Consider the following 18,843-nt stretch of genomic DNA (forward strand, 5'->3'; position numbering starts at 1 on the left):
ATGTCCAACCCGGAATTAATGAACATGCTTCACCTCAAAAAATCTAAATCCATCAGAACTACAAGAGCAAGAGACTTAAACCTTAACACGGTTATAAATAGGACGTGCTGGAGGGACAGATTCATCACCCAGAGACTCCCTATGCTGTGGAACAAAATCCCGGTACATGTGAGGCAGAGCACCTCGCTGGCTTTGTTCAAGAGAAATCTTGACCAATGGATGGGAGATCGCAGGTTTACCCCAGGGATCACCTCAGTGTCACTGCTGGACAGAGGCACAGCAAAATAATGGGCATAGTATCCTTCAAACTTAAGGGGTGGTGAAAGCCACAAAACTTTGGGCTAGGCTTATAAATGCCCTAGGGCAGATCGCTAGTTCATAGGTTCATACTAGGCTGAGTCCCTCGGAGCTCTGTGCTGGGTCTGCTCCTGTTAGGCACCTACTTCAAAGTCGAGGCTGATGTCATGGGCCACTGGCTGACAGTTTGCAGGCTAGGAGCAGTCATAGAATCCACCCAAGAAGCATCTTACAGGAGGGTCTAAGACAAATGATTGGTGCCAAAACCACAACTTAAAACTCAATGCTGAGAAATGCATAATAGTACCTTATGGGAAGGCTACCACTATTGGGAAACTACCTCATTGATAAAACACCCCTAAGAGTGGACCTGGTGGGGTAGGTCCTTGCGAAAAAGAATATGGGTGTAAACACTATATCCTATGCAGACTGCCTCAAAGCGCTCTCTCTACTTCTGTTTCCTACATACTGCTGAGAGGCAACCTATGCCTGGTATACAAGGCATTATATTACTCTTATCCTGGTGTACCTTTTGCATATCCACAAAGTGAACAGCATCAGAACATTATGCTTAGGATATAACTAAGGTGTGTTGGAGGGACAGTTATCTAAGAATTCCCTTTTTCTCAAAAGCTTTCCATCCATGTGATGCAGAGGCCTTCTCTAACATTATTCAGGTGTAGTCTTGACCAGTGGATGGGAAATGGGGAAATTCACCTTCCTCTCTGGACAGAGGCACCAGTGAAACCATGCCCAAGCTGACAACCTTAAAATCTCTAAGGCACAGTAACTGGTGGGATACATTTAGTTTGCATGGCTAGGTTTATAATGACCCAGGTGACCATTAGCATAGTGTACACCTGTGAACCTATGCAAAACATGTATGAAAAAAAATCTTGACAATATGGCAGCCTTAAACAGTAATTCTGATATCAGTACAGCACAGTAAATAAAGATAAGATTAAAAACATATTTTTCTTCCTCATTTGCTTTTTTTATTTGTGGGAGGTGTTGCCTGTGTTTGGGATGTGGGCTGAATGGGTGCAAGGGCAATGAATGCTCATTTAAGTGTGCACATGGCATCATGTGCTGGCATTGAATGGGTTTGCCCGTAAGCATGGGAGCGTCTGTAAAAGTGCTAAGCTGCTATTGGTGGAGAGGTTGAACCCAGTCTATTAACCAGTGACATTCCCTGCACAGAGCAAGTGAGTGCAATGTGAACTTTTATCTTCTTGACTGAATTATGTAAACTTTTGTATCATGAGAACATGTATGATATTACTCATGATTCTAGCTTTGAGACTAAGACTTTGGCAGCTTGTTTGAGCTTCTGCTGTTCTCTTTCCAGCTTCAGTGTTGTGGTAAAGATCCAATAACAGCTGCATATGTTTCGGAGACCTGCAAGACCGATAATATCGTTGAAGCATTCTTTAAACAGGTAATCTGCTTGCAGTTTTATGTAGTCTGTACTTGGATGGTAATTTACTATTGTAAAATCTGTAGAAATCTGCTGCTGTTGCTTTTGGCCTCTTTGTAGAATTGACTACATCTGTGTTGTCTGTACTTCAGACTGTTAAGTGTCATTTTGGAACAGCCCACTCAACTTTGCTGTGAAGCACATGGTTTTAGAACTTCGATTTAGTCTATTAAATCAAATGTGTGTAAAATAAATTACAAATTATAAGATAAAAAGTAAATATCTAGCATAGCAGTCATAGCAGTTACACGGGAGGGACAAAAAATCTTGCCAGATAATGTTAGTAGTTTGCGGTCATTATTGTTTACTGTTTATATCTGTTCATGTCTATTTTTATACTTCTGTCCAAATGATGTCCTTCAAGAATGCAAGTGCAGTCCTGACATTTGGGTTGTCCTGCCTCAGGCAGCCCCTCGGTCCGCCAGATTCCAAAGCCTGGGTCCAGCGTCGGCTGATGTCGCCTCCTCCCCGACGTCAGAGCGGCTGGGGTATAAAGGCATCCGCCGACACCATCTTCAGTCTTTCTTGCCGCACGGTGCCCGAAGCAGAAGCAGTTCGCAAGTGCTGGTCGGTCAGATCTTGTGTTTTCAGTTACCATCAAAAAGCTAAGTACCCCATTGGGGAACATTTTTCTTGCCTCAGCCGATGTCAGAAAAAATTGAAAAAGTTAATGGTTTGCCTTGTGGTAAACAAATACCTCATAAGGACTTCCATTCTTACTGCCTTCCCTGCCTGGGCCCAGACCACGACGTCTCGGCCTGTGCTGCCTGTGCTTGCTTTAATAAGCGCACACTCGGGCGCCGGGCAGAATTTGCCGAAGACTTTTTTGGCGAAACTTACGCTTACATCCTGCCATCGGAACAACCGACAGCACATATTTCCAAAAAACGTAAGGACCGGGACCGACATCCTCTGCCCGTGTTGTCCACCGATACCACGCCTAAGCCCTCCTAGAGTGCATTGGTCTCTTCGGAAGCGGTAATTCCACTGCTCCAGGCCGACTACACCGCTGTAACGCGTACTTCGGTCCCGGAGGTTTCCCCGGTGCCGGTTGTTGATTTCCCTCCCGACCGAAGCTCTAGATTTACCTGACACCATACCAGTGGATAAAGTTACCCCTGCACGTGGGGCAACTAGGCCTCCGGTCTCCATGTCCATCAAGGCCTTCACACGTGCTAAGGCTGCCAGCCAGGCTAAGGCCCATCCTAAATCTTTTTCCCAGGGCCCCTCTTCTGATAAACAGATCATGACCCTAGCTGCAGATCTAATCTCTCTTATCAGAGGTTCTCTGTCGCATCCAGACAGAGGTTCTCAGCCGCCTGCAGATAAAAGGCCTAGAACTGAGCAGACAGATACCCTCTCTTCAGATGAAGCCTCTAGGGATTCAGAGCATTCACATACCCAGGAAGAATCCTTCCAGGCCTACGAGGACTCTGATGCTGAGGAATCAATTCCTTCTGCCTCTCCTCCAGAGGATATTTCTTTCGGAGAAGTTGTCCACTCCATGAGAGAACATTTTCAGTGGCAGGGTCAGGAATTCTCTGACTCCAGGAAAAGGCTACGTACCTTCCTTAAGTTACCCCAGCACAGACCATTAGCTATTCCTCCAGTGTTGGATGTCTTGGATGATGTGTTCTCAGACTCCAGTGCTTCCCCTGATTCTCTCCCTCCTGCTCTTGTCAAGCCAGACAGATATTATAGGGTTCCTGAAACTCATAAGCATCTCTAAGGCTCACACTGTGGATCTAGAAACTATTTCTCAGGGGCCCAAAGGAGTGGCTACTTCCTCGGCCAAAAACCCTTTGCCCGTAGACAGGGAAGCCAGGTCCCTGGAGAGATGGGGCAAAAAAGTTTATACCTCTTCCACCCTTGCCATGAGGTCACTTAACTGTCTTTTTCATATGTTTCAGTACCAGGATTACTTAATGAATGATTTGCAGAAAGTTAGCCTCTCCTGAGCCTATAGATAGAAAGGCATTGCAGGATTTGGTTCATAACACTCAGCAGGTTAGCAATCATTTTCTTCAGTGTGGTTATGATGCATTGGAAGCTTCATGTAGATCAGCTATGACAGGGGCCGTTATACGTAGACATGCTTGGTTGGAAGAACAGCCGCTGCCAGACCATGTTAAAGTAAAGCTCCTGGATGCACCTCTGGAAAAAACAGAAGCTTTTTGGTGCTAATGCACAGGATGTGTTGAAGTCCATTGAGGAAAAGGCTAAATCAGTACAGACAGTCAAGGATTTCCTCCAAGTTCAGCTACCCAGATTCAGCAGGAATTGGCCTTCGAAGAATTGGTCCTTTCCAGACACTGACCTGTTTCAAAGGGGAAAAAACAGGCGTGCTCGAGGTAGAGGGCAATACCGAGGCTCCTACAGAGGCCGCCACTGGCAACCACCAAATCAGAGAAGTGGCGCAGGGAGTTCAGCTGCACCGCAGGGACAATCACAATGACTTGACTTTCACACCGCCGACCAGGGCTCAAAGAGAAGCACCTCTAGGCGGAAAATTATCCTTATTCTCAAAGAACTGGCACATTTTAACAAAGGACAAATGGATTCTGGACATAGTAGACAAAGGTTACAGGCTCCACTTCCATACCTTACCAACGAGACGAGGCATGCCAAACCTGCCACAAAATCAAAGGGCAGAGGCACTAAAACAAGTTTCAAAGCTGTTACAAATAAAAGCAATAGAAAAGGTTCCTCCTCAGGAACAAGGCCAGGGATTCTGTTCAAGACTGTTCCTTGTTCCAAGAAAAGCAATGGAGGCCTATACTGGACTTGTCCGCTCTAAACACTTTTCTCATTGTGCCAAAATTCAAAATGCTGACTTTACAGCAACTCCTTCCCATGCTGGGCAAGGGGTCTTGGCTGGTTACTCTGGACCTCAAGGAGGCATACTTGCATGTCCCAATCAGACACAGTTGCAGAAGATACCCCAGATTTCTTGCAGGGTCAGAGCATTATCAATTCTCAGCATTGCCGTTTGGCTTACCTACTGCGCCCAGAGTATTCATGAAATGCCTGGCATCAGTGGTTGCACATTGCAGGCTCCAGGGGATTCAAATATACCCTTACCTGGACGACTGCCTTATACAAGCAGACAGCAAACAAACCTTAAGAAACTTGGACTATGTCATTCACTTACTACAGGCTTTGGGATACACAGTCAACATTCAAAAATCAAGACTATTGCCATCCCAACAGATTATTTTTCTAGGCAAAACTGGGCACACAATCACAAATGGCTTTCCTCACAGAGGAGAAACGAGAGCAATTACCAGATTACTTCAAAAGCCTAGCAAAGCTCACCCAGCTGACCGCAAGGAAGATCCTGCAGGCCCTGGGATTCATGGCATCTTGCATTCTTCTGATCCCTCTGGCAAGACTGCACATGAGAAAGCTACAATGGTACCTAAAAGCTTATGGTCTTAACACAGCCACAATCTAGAAGACTTAATACCACTCATTCCATGTCTGCAAAAGGAATTTTTGTGGTGGGCTCAAGTTATTAAACAAAGGCATGTCTTTCAACAAAGCTCTAGCAAGTCAAACCATTACAACAGACGCCTCAGATCATGGATGGGGGGCACACATGGAGGGCAGATGCATTCAAGGGCAAATGGACTATCAGGGAAATGCATCTGCACATAAATCAAAAAGAGATGTTAGCAGTGATACATGCAATAGAGGCCTTCAGAAAATCCCTTCAACAAGGTCATCCGCTAATAAGGACAGACAACACCACTGTCATGTGGTATATAAACAAGCAGGGAGGCACTCATTCGTATCCCCTCTGCAGACAAACAATGACTCTTTAGGAAAAGTCCCTGAAACTGAACATCCACTTGCAATTCCAGTTTGTTCCGGGCAAGGACAATGCTCTGGCGGACAGGCTGAGCAGAAATTTTTTGGATCCACACGAATGGATGCTGCATCCACACATTTTCTCACAAATAACAAGTGCATGGGGAAGACCGGACAATATCTCTTTGCTTCTCACCTCAATCATCACCTGGAGAAGTTCTGCTCAAGGACGCACCATCCTCTAGCCTGGAGAACGGATGCTTCTTATGCATTCCCTCCTCTATTACTGACCAAGGTGTTACTGAAGATCAAAGCAGAACAACCGTAGGGAATTTTGATAGCTCCAGACTGGCCAAGGCAGCACTTGTATCCATTGCTACTGAGCATAACTCACACCAAACCGTGGCCCTTGCCTCAATGGCCTCTGCTCCTAACTCAGCACAATTACAGGACTGTTCATCAAAACCTGCAAACACTGCAGCTGACAGCATGGAGGGTTCCATGACTTCGACCCATATCTCTCTCTCTGAAAAAGTTCAAGAAATCTTGCTGGAAGCACGCAGACCTTCCACCAGAAAAACCTACTCGGCCAAATGGAAGAGATTCATCATCTGGAATGACAACAAGGGTCAGGATGCATCAGTAATGAGCTTACCACAGATATTAGAATACTTGGCAGAAATGTTTCATAGTGGCCTCTCATATTCTTCCATTAAAATTCACGCTTCAGCAATCTCTACAAAATACAACTGTGACCCACCTGTGTTTTCGCATCCCTTGCTAAGACAGTTTCTAAGAGGGATAAAGAATATCAAACCTCCCAGAAAACCACCAGTACCTGCATGGGACCTCAATTACGTCTTGGAAAAATTAACTCTTCCTACTTCTGAACAAGCAGCATCTTCAGACATGCAATTTCTCTCCTTGAAAACTGCTTTCCTGTTGGCAGTTACCTCAGCAAGAAGAGTCTTGGAGATACAGGCCCTCATGGCAGTACCTCCCTTTCTCATTTTTCATCAGGACAGAGTTTCTCTAAGAACCAATCCTTCATTCATGCCAAAAGTGATATCCAGGGTGTCTCTAAACCAAGCAATTCACCTGCCTACTTTCTTTCCCAATCCTCAAAATAAGGGGGAAAAGCTGCTGCACACTTTGGACATTCACAGACAATTACGCTACTACTTGGACAGAACAAAGACCACCAGGAAGTCTGACCAACTATTTGTAGCCTATGCTGCTGGAGTGCAAGGAAAGGCAATCTCCAAACAAACTATTTCAAAATGGATTGGACACTGCATCAGATTCTGTTACTCTTTCCATGGAAAAGGTGTGCCAGCCAATATTAGGCCACACTCCAGAGCTATAGCCACATCCACAGCCTTTCTAAGAGGAGTGGCTACAAAGGACATTCTAGAGGCTGCTACATGGAGCTCCGTGCATACATTTACCAAACACTACAACCTGCCTTTATACTCCAGATCCCGAGCAGGCTTTGCTTCGGCAGTCCTGCAGGGCATTTTAGCTACACCATCCCTTTCTTAGATCCTACCACCCCCAGCTTGGCTATGGTATTCAACCCATATGTCAGGACTGCAGTTGCATTCTTGAAGGACATAGTACAGTTTTGTACCTACCATAAATGTAGATGTCCGATAGATATGCAACTGCAGTCAGGTTTACCCTCCCTCCTACCCCTCTGCATTTTTCCTTTTGGGTCCATTCCCCCTATCCTCTATTAGCTGGGGATATCTGTTATGGTGTATCTGTTTATTACTGTTGTGCTTGTCTGGAATTTTTTAACCATTCACCAAATTTAGCCTTCCTTGGAGGGCACCTGGCATCTGGGGCAAGAAACACTGAAGAAGATGGCGTCGGCGGATGCCTTTATACCCCAGTCGCTGACGTCGGGGAGGAGGCGACATCAGCCGACGCCGGACCCAGACTTTGGAATCCGGCCGACCGAGGAGCTGCTTGAGGCAGGACAACCCATATGTCAGGACTGCAGTTGCATATCTATCGGACATCTACATTTATGGTAGGTACAAAATTGAACTTTTTTCTCTCTCCCTTTTCTTGCCCCCAACCACCCACATATATTTATATTTTTCAAATAAATCCCCTAGTATTGTCTTTTTCAGACACTTTTTACTACCCAAAATAAAATTGATGCTAAGAAAACTGGATGTATTAAATTCAACCCCCTTTTTCATTTACATCATAAACTATACATCTTTTGAATGGGTTCAACTGTTTCCCACAGAAAACCAAAATGTTACCCAATAATTGTTTCCATACAGCTCACACGTGAATTGCCACCTGAATATGGTACCTTTCATAAAATGTGTTTTTAACTTGTCTGTGTCTGTGTCTGTCTGTCTGTGTCTGTCTGTCTGTGTCTGTCTGTCTGTGTCTGTCTGTCTGTGTCTGTCTGTCTGTGTCTGTCTGTCTGTGTCTGTCTGTCTGTGTCTGTGTCTGTCTGTGTCTGTGTCTGTCTGTGTCTGTGTCTGTGTCTGTCTGTCTGTGTCTGTCTGTGTGTCTGTCTGTGTCTGTCTGTGTCTGTGTCTCTCTGTGTCTCTCTCTCTCTCTGTCTCTCTCTGTCTCTCTGTCTCTCTCTCTCTCTCTCTGTCTCTCTCTGTCTCTCTGTCTCTCTGTCTCTCTCTGTCTCTCTCTGTCTCTCTCTCTGTCTCTCTCTCTCTCTGTCTCTCTCTCTGTCTCTCTCTCTCTCTGTCTCTCTCTGTCTCTCTCTCTCTGTCTCTCTCTCTCTGTCTCTCTCTCTCTCTCTCTGTGTCTCTCTCTCTCTCTCTCTCTCTCTCTCTCTCTCTCTCTCTCTGTCTCTCTCTCTCTCTGTCTCTCTCTCTCTCTCTGTCTCTCTCTCTCTCTCTCTCTCTCTGTCTCTCTCTCTCTCTCTCTCTCTCTCTGTCTCTCTCTCTCTCTCTGTCTCTCTCTCTCTCTCTCTCTCTGTCTCTCTCTCTCTCTCTCTCTCTCTGTCTCTCTCTCTCTCTCTCTCTCTCTCTGTCTCTCTCTGTCTCTGTCTCTCTCTCTCTCTGTCTCTCTCTGTCTCTGTCTCTGTCTCTCTCTCTCTCTGTCTCTGTCTCTCTCTCTCTCTGTCTCTGTCTCTCTCTCTGTCTCTCTCTCTCTGTCTCTCTCTCTCTCTCTGTCTGTCTCTCTCAGTTCTAGAAAAATTCATGCCATTCTTAACGACCTCTCCAATCGCCTTGCTTTTTAACTGGGTCTGTTACATTGGCAAAACAGTTAGCAAATACTTGTTTGTTGACCAATAAACAGCAAAATCCCAATACTTTGAAAGGCCACTTCATCGGACTTCTTCCTAGGGGAAACTGCTTGGCTATCATTGAATTTGTACCTTCCCCCACTGTAGTCCATTGTCTGAGTTGGTTATAGTTGGGGGAGTACAGCCCCCCATTTTGAAGGGTTTGACGTATTGTCTTTTTTGGTTGGCCAAGCGATTCCCCCCCCCTTTAGAAAATTCACTGAAGTGGCCATTTGAAGTCTTGACATTTAACTGTTTATTGGTCAGCGAACAGGTGTTCGCTGACTGTTTCGACAGCGTAATTTAGACTCTTTTTAACTTATTTCGCTGTAATCCTACAGTACCTAAAATGTAAGTAAATTGTCTAAAATATTTGCTCTCGACTGTGATCACCAAATCATCTTCATGGGGCAGTATTAATGGTCATCTTTATCCCTTCCTCAACTCCCAACTACCATCCTCTTAATTTTGATCTACATGTTTGTATAACTGCCTTTATTAGCATCACAAACAGCCACATGCTCTATGGGCAACCTTGCTTTACCATCTTCTATCATCTTTTTTTCCTATCCATACATTTACCATCGAGACGCACAAGAACTTTCATAAGTTGTCCTTGCTATCCTTTCTTCGTACCTTAAATGTGACATTTTTTCCCCATAACCAATACTATCAAATGCCTTAGCTGCATCACATACATTTTTTTCTCCTTTTATCCCATCCACTATAACTATCATTAGCATTTCATTTCCTCTTTTATAATCCTATCCACCCCTTCAGTTCTTTCATGACACTTATTCTTTTCAAAATCTTCATAAATATTTTATAATCAGCATTTTCCAACATTGTCTCCAGTTTTTCCTCCCTTCCCCCTTTTCTCATGTAAATTTTATGATCCCTCTATCCATTTATTCAATATTTTCAGGGGAAAAAATCCCTTTCACCATTTGACATTTCTTTGTAAGAGCTTATACCACAATCGGTTTGAATCCAATACAGGTTATTCTTTGCCTTCCTTATCGCATCCATTTGCTCTTTCCTCTTAATTCTTTCCATTCCTTCCACTGCCTCCTTTTCATCATCATTGCTTCCCATACATCAGTCACATTTTTGTTCTCATATTCTCTACGTACCTTTCAACAATTTGCTAGTTTATAGTTTAACTGCCCCTTTTTCATCCATTACATTCAATTTTCTCGTATTACACTATTACTCAAGTATGGGTCAGCTTTTCTCCCTTTCAAATACGTTTATTTTAATATCATTCTTTATGCAAGACTTTTCCCTGCCCTTTTATCTATTTTTTTCACATCTTTTTGTTCCATTGCTCTAAGTATATTAAACTTTTCATTATATACCACCACTTTGTTAAACTGCCATAAAATAGCTTAATTGTAATATTTTCTCAGTTACCCTGCTTGATTTTCCATTTTTGCATTTTTTCCTGTCAAGTCTTAACCCTTTTCCTTCAGTTGTATTTTCATTTTTCCTATTGCCCATACAGCCCTATGACCTGAAAAACTTGATCTTCGTGTTTTACTGTTGCAGTCATTACATTTGGGTAATCTACTGGCAGGTTGCCCTCAGTCGGCCTGAATTCCAAAGTCTTGGGTCCTGCGTCAGTTGCTGTCCCCTCTTCCATGACGTCAGGTCATCAGGGGTATAAAACATGCAGCCAACGCCCTTTTCTTTAGTCTTTCTTGCCGCGCGGTTCCCGAAGCAGAAGCATTTCACAAGTGCCGGTCGGCCGATTACTGAAATATTTGAGTTTGAGTTTCAGAACCGAAGTCTTCACTAAAGCTAAGTACCCTGTCGGGGAAACTTTTTTTCTTGCTTTTTACTGATGTCAGAAAGTTAATTGTATTACTTGTGGGAAGCAAATACCTCATAAGGATTTCCATTTATACTGTATTCCTTGCCTAGGCCCTGATCACAATCTGCCTGGCTGTCTGTTTTGTGCTAGATTTAACCAACACACTAAGCGTCTGTATATTTTTGCTTCTAAGTATTTTGGAAACAGCTTTACTACCCAGAAATGTTGTCTGATAGCAATCGGACTACCGGAGTACATAAAAAAACGCAAAGAAAAGGACAGAGAAAGGCAGTCACGATCCAAAACAGACTAAGCTTCTCCTAAGCCAGTCGCTGGTTCGCCGGTACTCAGGCACTTTTGCATCCCCTGATACCCGCTGCCTTCGAGTCATAGGCCTCTACAGCTTGTGTTACCTAACTCGAGGTTCCCTTAATTTGACCTGTTAATAACAGCCTGCATTTAAATTGGAACCTGTGCTCTGAGACAGCCTTACAAGACTATCTGCAAATATACAGAGCTGAGTATAGTTTTCTTTATTATAGAGTTTGTTGCTTAGATATGTTGTCTCACTGTTCTGAGAGTCTGATCTGCAAATATACAGAGCTGAGTATATTTTTTTGGTTTTATAGTTTATACTATTAGTGGTTGCTCAAATCTCTGCTGAAACAGTCTTTCCCACCCCCCCCTCCCTGTTTTTGGTTTGTAGTTTAAATTTGGTGGCTTTTGCAGTGCCCGCTCCACTGTAGATTTGATGTAGGACACTCCCCCAGTCCCATCTCTTTACCGCATTCTACCTAATAAACACTTTCTGCACTTGCTTTTAGTCCTTTTTAATTTAATTGCATTTTTCAAACTGTGTGTGGTCTAATATTGCTACATACGCAAGTGTGCTAGCTTGCACTGCATGTGAATTGTTTTTACTACTTTTCTGTAAAAAAAAAAAAAAACTAAGCCTGATGTTCATCGTGTTACCCTGCTGCAGTCATCACACTTGGGTTATCCTGCCGTCAGGCGGTCCCGCAGTCGGCCTGAGTTCCTAAGTCTTGGTCCGGCGTCGGTTGCTGTCACTTCTTCCCTGACGTCAGTGCGCCAGGGGTATATGAGGCATCCAATGCCATTTTCTTCAGTCTTTCTTGCCACGCGGTGCCAGAAGCAGTTCGCAAGTGCCGCTGAGATTTTCAAATCGAATTTCAGTTCGAAGTCTTCAATAAAGCTAAGTACCCCTTTAGGGAACCTTTTCTTGCCTCAGTCCAATGTCAGAAAAAGTTAACAATTGCATTTCTTGTGGGAAGCAAATACCTCATAAGGACTTCCATTCTTATTGTATTCCTTGCCTAGGCCCAGACCACGACGTCACAGGTTGTCTGTTTTGTTCTAGGTTTAATAAACGAACTATCAAATGCCGTTTTGACTTCGCACAACATAACTTTGGTAGGAAATTTAATTATATCATGCCGTCGGAGCAGCCGACCACCGGCATGCATAAAAAATGCAAGGATCAGGACAGGCAGCTTAGGAACAAGCCAGACTTTGAGGCCTCTGCTGGTCCTGTCGCTGGTTCTCCGGTTTTCAGTGAGGTGCCTGCGCAGACCCTGACAACCGCAGAATTGGAACCCCAGACAGCTGTGGATTCTCAAGCGGAGTATACTAGGCCATCGCAGCCATCTTCATTAGGCCCTTCCAACACCGGAGCAGGAGGAGATCCCGGTGCAGTAGAAACGCCTTCGGTTGCAGAAGGTGTCTTCAGACAGACTACACTCGCCATTAAATCTTGTGCCAAGCTTAAAACTCCATTAAAACCAAAAAAAGACTGTACATCACTCTACAGTTCAAGGCCCCATGCCTAAGAAACAGATGCTTAAGACGGCTGAAGATTTGATTACCCTAATCAGGGGTTCCCATCCCCCTCCAGATAAAAGACCAAGACAAGAGGAGGATTATGCTTCCTCTGACCAGGTTTCAATTTCCACAGATTCTTCTGAGGAAAAGGATTACACTTTTTTCCCCCTTATGAAGACTCTGATGCTGAAAACTCTATTCCCTCAGCATCTCCCTATTCCCTCAGCATCTCCCCCTGAAGACTATTCCTTTGGGGAAACTTTACATACCATGAGGGAACTTTTCCACTGGGAAGGCCAGGACTTCTCTGATAGAAAAGGCTCAGAGTTCCTTTTACTACCCCAGCACAGACCACTTGCTATCCCTCCAGTTTTAGACATTGTGGATGATGTTTACTTGGGAGTCTAGTCTAAATCCAGACTCTCTACCTCCTGCTCCAGCCAAACCAGACAGATAGGACCTGGGGACCAAAGTTGATAGCAATCTCTCATTTGACAACCACGTGGCCAAAGTGGTTAAAAAAAAAAAAAACATTTTAAATAGCCCACCTAATCATGAAGGGATTCACATCTAGATCACGGGAGGTCATCGTGCCTCTGTACTCATCCTTCATCAGGCCCATAATTGAGTACAATGTCCCTTTTGGGGATGTACCTTACCAGACACCTGCAGCAACTGGAAAGACCCCAAAAGTACCTCACCAAGAGGATCAAAGGGCTCAAACAGATGCCATATGCTGCCCGGTTAAAGAAACTCCAGCTCTACTCAATGGCATACCACCTGCTCAGAGGCAATCTGTGCCCGACTTATAAAGCCATGTCCAATCTGGAATTAATGGGCATGCTGCACCTCAGAAAATCCAAATCCCAACGGGCTATGCGCTCGAGAGACTTGAACCTCAGCACTGAAATAAATAGGACATGCTGGAGGGACAGATTCATAACCCAGAGGCTCCCTTCACTCTGGAATAAAATCCCAGTCCAGGTTAGGCAGAGTCCCTCATTGACTCTCTTCCAGAAGAATAATCTTGAGTGGATGGGGGATCGTAGGTTTACCCCGGGTATCACTTAGACTAACCTCAAAAGGGCATAGGAAAATGAATTTAAAATGAGTGGCGAAAGCCAAACACACTCTGGCTAGGCTTATAAATGCCCTAGGGTAGATAGCCTAGTATGAACCTATGAACTACAGAGTACCTGACTCGCACAAATTCCTTTATAAAAAGCCCTGTGGCTGACCCAGAAACAATTTCCCAGGGTCCCAAAGGGGCTAAAGCTTCTATGGCTAAAAATCCTGTGCCTTCTGAAAGGGATTCCAGAGCCCTAGATAGATGAGGAAAGATGATGTGCACCTCAGCTACTCTGGCTATGAGAGCATTAAATTGTCAGTTTCACATGCTGAAATATCAGCAATTCCTAATGTCTCAATTAGAACAAAAAAATGAGCACACATTCTGAACAGTCTGAATTCAAGGAAATGCAGGATCTGTTGCATGCAGCTGAACAGGTGGGCAGACATACTTTACAATGTGGATTTGATTCATTGGAAGCTTCCTGTAGAGCAGCTGTTACTGGGTCCGTCACATGTAGACATGCTTTGTTAAAAGAACAAACCCTACCTGATCATGTTAAAACAAAATTATTGGATGCACCTTTACAGCAGGATGTATTTGGTGAAGAGGTTTTAAAGAAAATGGAGGATAAGGCAAAGTCTATGCAGACGGTCAAGGATTTTTTACAGGTACAACCCCCTCGTTTCAGCAGAAATTGGCCAACAAAAAACTGGTCCTTTCCAGCTTCTGACAGATCACAGAGGGGCAAATACAGACTCCCAAGGGGCAGAGGTCAGTCACAAGGCCCTTACAAACCTCGCCAATGGGGTACTGCTACCCAGAAAGGAGAAGACAGGCCCCAAGCTAGCAGAAGACAAACACAATGACTCAGTCCTCAAACTACCAAGCAAATCTCTCTTGGCAGCTCCCTTGGGAGGAAAATTAGCACTTTTTGCAGACAACTGGCACATCATCACAAAAGACAAATGGGTCCTAAACATTCTCACAGGTATACAGATTCTACTTTCATACCTTGCCAAGGATAAAAGGAATGCCAAACCTGCCACCAAATCAATGGGCAGAGGCACAAAAACAAATTAGAGCTCTCATGGACATGAGCCATTCAACAGGTACCTACACAGGAGTAAGAACAAGGATTTTACTCTACTCTTTCTAGTCCCAAGAAAAGACAAAGCATGGAGACTCATTCTGGATCTTTCACTTTTGAACACCTATCTACAAGTACCAAAATTCAAGATGCTAACACTACAGCAGCTTCTTCCCATGCTGGGCAAGAATGCTTGGCTAGTAACGGACCTCAGAGGCATACCTGCATGTCCCTATCAGACAAAATTGCAGAAGATACCTCCGCTTCATTGCAGGGTTCAACCCATTATCAATTCTCTGCACTGCCCTTTGGCTTATCTACTGCGCCCAGGGTACTGCAGACAACGAGGAATTCAAATATATCCATACCTGGACGACTGCCTTATTCAAGCAGAAAGCAAGGACATTCTTAGCATCTGGCATTTGTCAAAAACCTAAGTTGCCTAGGGTACACAGTAAACGAAAAGAAATCAAAACTAGTGCCCTCACAAAACATAATATTCCTGGGTGCCAGCTTGAATACAACGGCACAGATGGCTTATCTCACGCCAGACAAGCAACAGCTGACTCAATTCTTCAAAATAATGGCAACAAAGACCCAACTCCCTGTAAAAAAAATTCTGCAGGCCTTGGGATTCATGACATCTTGCATACTACTACCATTTGCAAAACTGCATATGAGGAAATTACAGTGGTACCTGAAAAGCGTATGGACTCAGCACAGCCACAGCTTGGAAACAATACCACTCATTCCCTGCCTTCAATAGGAGTTTCTATGGTGGGCACAGGCATGTCACCTAAACAAGGGTCAGCCATTCACCTTACCCACAGCCAAGCAAACTGACAACAGATGCATCAGACTATGCCTGGGGAGCACACATGGCAGGACAGTGCATTCAGGGCAAATGGACTACAGATCAAAGGCGTCTGCATATCAATCAAAAAGAAATGCTAGCAGTGCAGAATGCCCTAACAGCTTTCAAGGACCTCTTACACCCAGGACAACTAATAATAAAAACTGACAATACCACAGTAATGTGGTACATAAACAAGCAAGGGGGCACACATTCCTATCCTCTGCAGGAAAGCAATGGCCTTGTGGAACACAGCACTGTCTTACCAAGTTCACTTACAAGAACAATTACTGCCAGGAAAGAAACATATTGGCAGACTACCTAAGCAGAAACATCATGGATCCCCACGAGTGGAAACTAGATCCACAAGTATTTGCAATAACTCAAAAATGGGGACGCCCAGACATAGATCTGTTTGCCAACCCCCAAAACTACCAACTTCAAAAATTTTGCACAAGGACATTCCATCCACAAGCTTGGAAAGTGGAGGCCCTCTCATTCAGTTGGAAAACATTAACAGTGTATGCCTTTCCTCCACTGCCTCTTCTAGCAAAGGTACTGCTGAAAGTCAGATTAGAGAGGCCACAAATGATGCTCATTGCACCAGACTGGCCACGCCAGCACTGGTATCCAATTGGCCCACCATGGATTTTACCACAAATTTCTCACCTGCTCACCCAGTGAGACAGTCAGAATTCTACACATCCAGCTCAAGACTTTAAATTTGGCTGCATGGCAAATTACATAAACAACCAGCCAACACCTCTATCCAAAGCTTTTATGGATGTCATTCTGGAGGCCAGGAAGCCCAGCACCAGGAAAACCTATTCAGACAAATGGAAAAGATTTTGCACCTGGAACCAGGCTAAAGGCCAAAATCCCCTTGATCCAAACATTCCTCAGAATTCTACAATATTTAACTGAGATGTTGCACAAAGGACTTTCCTTTTCATCTATTAAGATCCACGCCTTAGCAATTTCAGCTCATTACAACGCAGATCCTCCTTTATTTTCACATCCACTCCTAAGACAGTACCTCAGAGGGGCTAAGAACATAAGACCGCCCAGGAGAGCACCAACACCTACTTGGGATCTCAACTTTGTTCTGGAAGAGCTTACACTGCCGCCTTTTGAACCAGCTTTTTCAGCTGATTTAAAATTTCTTTCATGGAAAAGTGCCCTGCTACTCTCTAACTTCAGCTATAAGAGTCTCAGAGCTACAGGCACTTATGGCAGTGGAGCCTTTCCTCATTTTTCATCAAGACAGTCTCTCTACGAACTAACCCTTTATGCCAAAGGTGGTATCCAGTGTGGCCTTAAACCAAACAATTCATTTGCCCACCTTTTTCCCAAATCCCCAGAACAAAGGAGAAAGACTCCTGCACTCTTTGGACATTCACAGGCTACTTGGATAAGACTAAGGCTTTCAGAAAATCTGACCAGCTCTTTGTAGCCTATGCTGCAGGATCACAAGGAAAAGCTATCTCAAAACAGACCATTTCAAAATGGGTAGGACATTGCATACGTTTCTGCTATACGCATCATGGGAAACCGGTACCTGCCAACATTGGGTCCCACTCCACCAGGGCTACTGCTACATCAGCAGCCTTTCTCGGGGGGGGTGCCAACCAAGGATATTCTGGAAGCTGCAACTTGGAGATGTCCTTCAAGAATGCATCTGCAGTCATCACATATGGGTTGTCCTGCCTCAGGCAGCCCTTCGGTCAGCCGGATTCCAAAGTCTGGGTCCAGCGTCTGCTGATGTCGCCCTTTCCCCGACGTCAGAGCGCCAGGGGTACAAAAGCATCAGCCAATGCCATCTTCCTCAGTCTTTCTTGCCGCGTGGTGCCAGAAGCAGAAGCAATTCGCAAGTGCCGGTCGGCCAGCTCCTGTAATTCAGCTAACCGAAGACTTCAAAAGCTAAGTACCCCGTTGGGGACTCTTTCTTGCCTCAGCCGATGTCAGATAAAGTTAATAATTGTGTAACTTGTGAGAAACAAATACCTCATAAGGACTTCCACTCTTACTGCCTCCCCTGCTTAGGCCCAGACCACGACGTCTCGGCCTGTACAGCCTGTGCTTCCTTCAACCGACGCACTCTTAGACGTCGGGCGGAGTTTGCAGAGGAGTTCTTTGGGGCTAGTTTTTCATACAAAATGAAGTCTGAGACCCCGACTTCGCCTTTAACAAAGAAACGGAAAGACAAGGACCGACACACGCGGGCCGTGGTTTCAGCTGAAACCATGGCTAGGCCTACCGCGAGTGTCTCTGTCTCGGCTGAAACAGAGTCCTTGGTACTTCCGAACCCCGAAACCGCTCAACCGACAACCTCTGCCACGGAGGCCCCTGCCGAGTCTGTTATTGAGTTTTCTTCAGAAACTGGTGTCTTGGAAACGACACCATTCCTCTAGACAAAACTACACCAGCACGTGGTGCAGCCAGGCCTCCTGCATCCATGTCCATAAAGGCATTCACCAGGGCTAAAGCTGCTAAACACTCAAAAGCTATGCCTCCCAGGGTTATTCCTCAGGGACCCTCTTCTAGTTCACAGATTCTAACCTTGGCAGAGGACCTTATTACCTTAATCAGGGGCTCTCAACCCCATCCAGACAGGGGCTCTCTACCCCCTCTAGACAAAAGGCCCAGGGTTGAGCCCTCTGATCCCCACTCCTCAGAGGAGGCCTCTGATGCCTCTGCTCACTCGGATTACCAGGAGGCTTTTTCGGCCTACGAGGATTCTGATGGAGGAATCTATCCCCTCAGCCTCCCCTCCTGAAGAACTTTCCTTTGGGGAGACACTTCACACTGAGAGCATTTCAAATGGCAGGGCCATGAATTTTCTGATTCCAGGAAAAGATTAAGAACCTTTTTACATTTACCTCAGCATAGACCTTTGGCTATTCCGCCTGTTTTGAATGTCATTGATTGTGTACTCTCAGTCTAGCATAACCCTTGACACTCTTCCTCCGGCCCCTGTCAAACCTGATAGGTACTACAGGGTCCTGGACTCGCATAATTTTCTTTACAAGGCCCACTCTGCTGATCCAGAAACTATTTCCCAGGGCCCTAAAGGGGTTGCAGCTGCCACTAGTAAAAACCCACTCCCCTCTGAAAAGGAGTCCAGGGCTTTAGAGAGATGGGGTAAAAAAGTGGACTGCTACTCTTTCTATGAGGGCATTAAATTGTCAATTTCATATGATACAGTACCAAGAGTATTTGTTAGATGAATTGCATAAGAAACTATCTTCATCTGAACTCCTTGATCGCAAACCCCTTCAGGATCTGGTACATAACTCCCAGCAGGTTAGCAACCATTCCTTGCAG

At 44.8% G+C, this 18,843-nt stretch overlaps 1 protein-coding gene and 1 long non-coding RNA gene across 2 annotated transcripts in view; both read left to right on the top strand.

Moving 5' to 3' along the window:
• CD9 (CD9 molecule) overlaps nucleotides 1–18,843 on the top strand; it is a 629,923-nt gene that overhangs the window by 417,637 nt on the left and 193,443 nt on the right. The gene's annotated exons all lie outside the window — the stretch shown is intronic.
• LOC122815189 overlaps nucleotides 1,651–18,843 on the top strand; it is an 18,947-nt gene continuing 1,754 nt past the window's right edge. Inside the window, exons 1-3 of the long non-coding RNA XR_006366937.1 lie at nucleotides 1,651–1,735; nucleotides 4,068–4,072; nucleotides 15,699–15,702. This is a non-coding gene — a long non-coding RNA (uncharacterized LOC122815189). The remainder of the gene's footprint in view (nucleotides 1,736–4,067; nucleotides 4,073–15,698; nucleotides 15,703–18,843) is intronic.

This window comes from Protopterus annectens, chromosome 11.part0 (genome assembly GCF_019279795.1).
Source record: "Protopterus annectens isolate FY-2018-M chromosome 11.part0, PAN1.0, whole genome shotgun sequence".
NCBI lineage: Eukaryota > Metazoa > Chordata > Ceratodontiformes > Protopteridae > Protopterus > Protopterus annectens.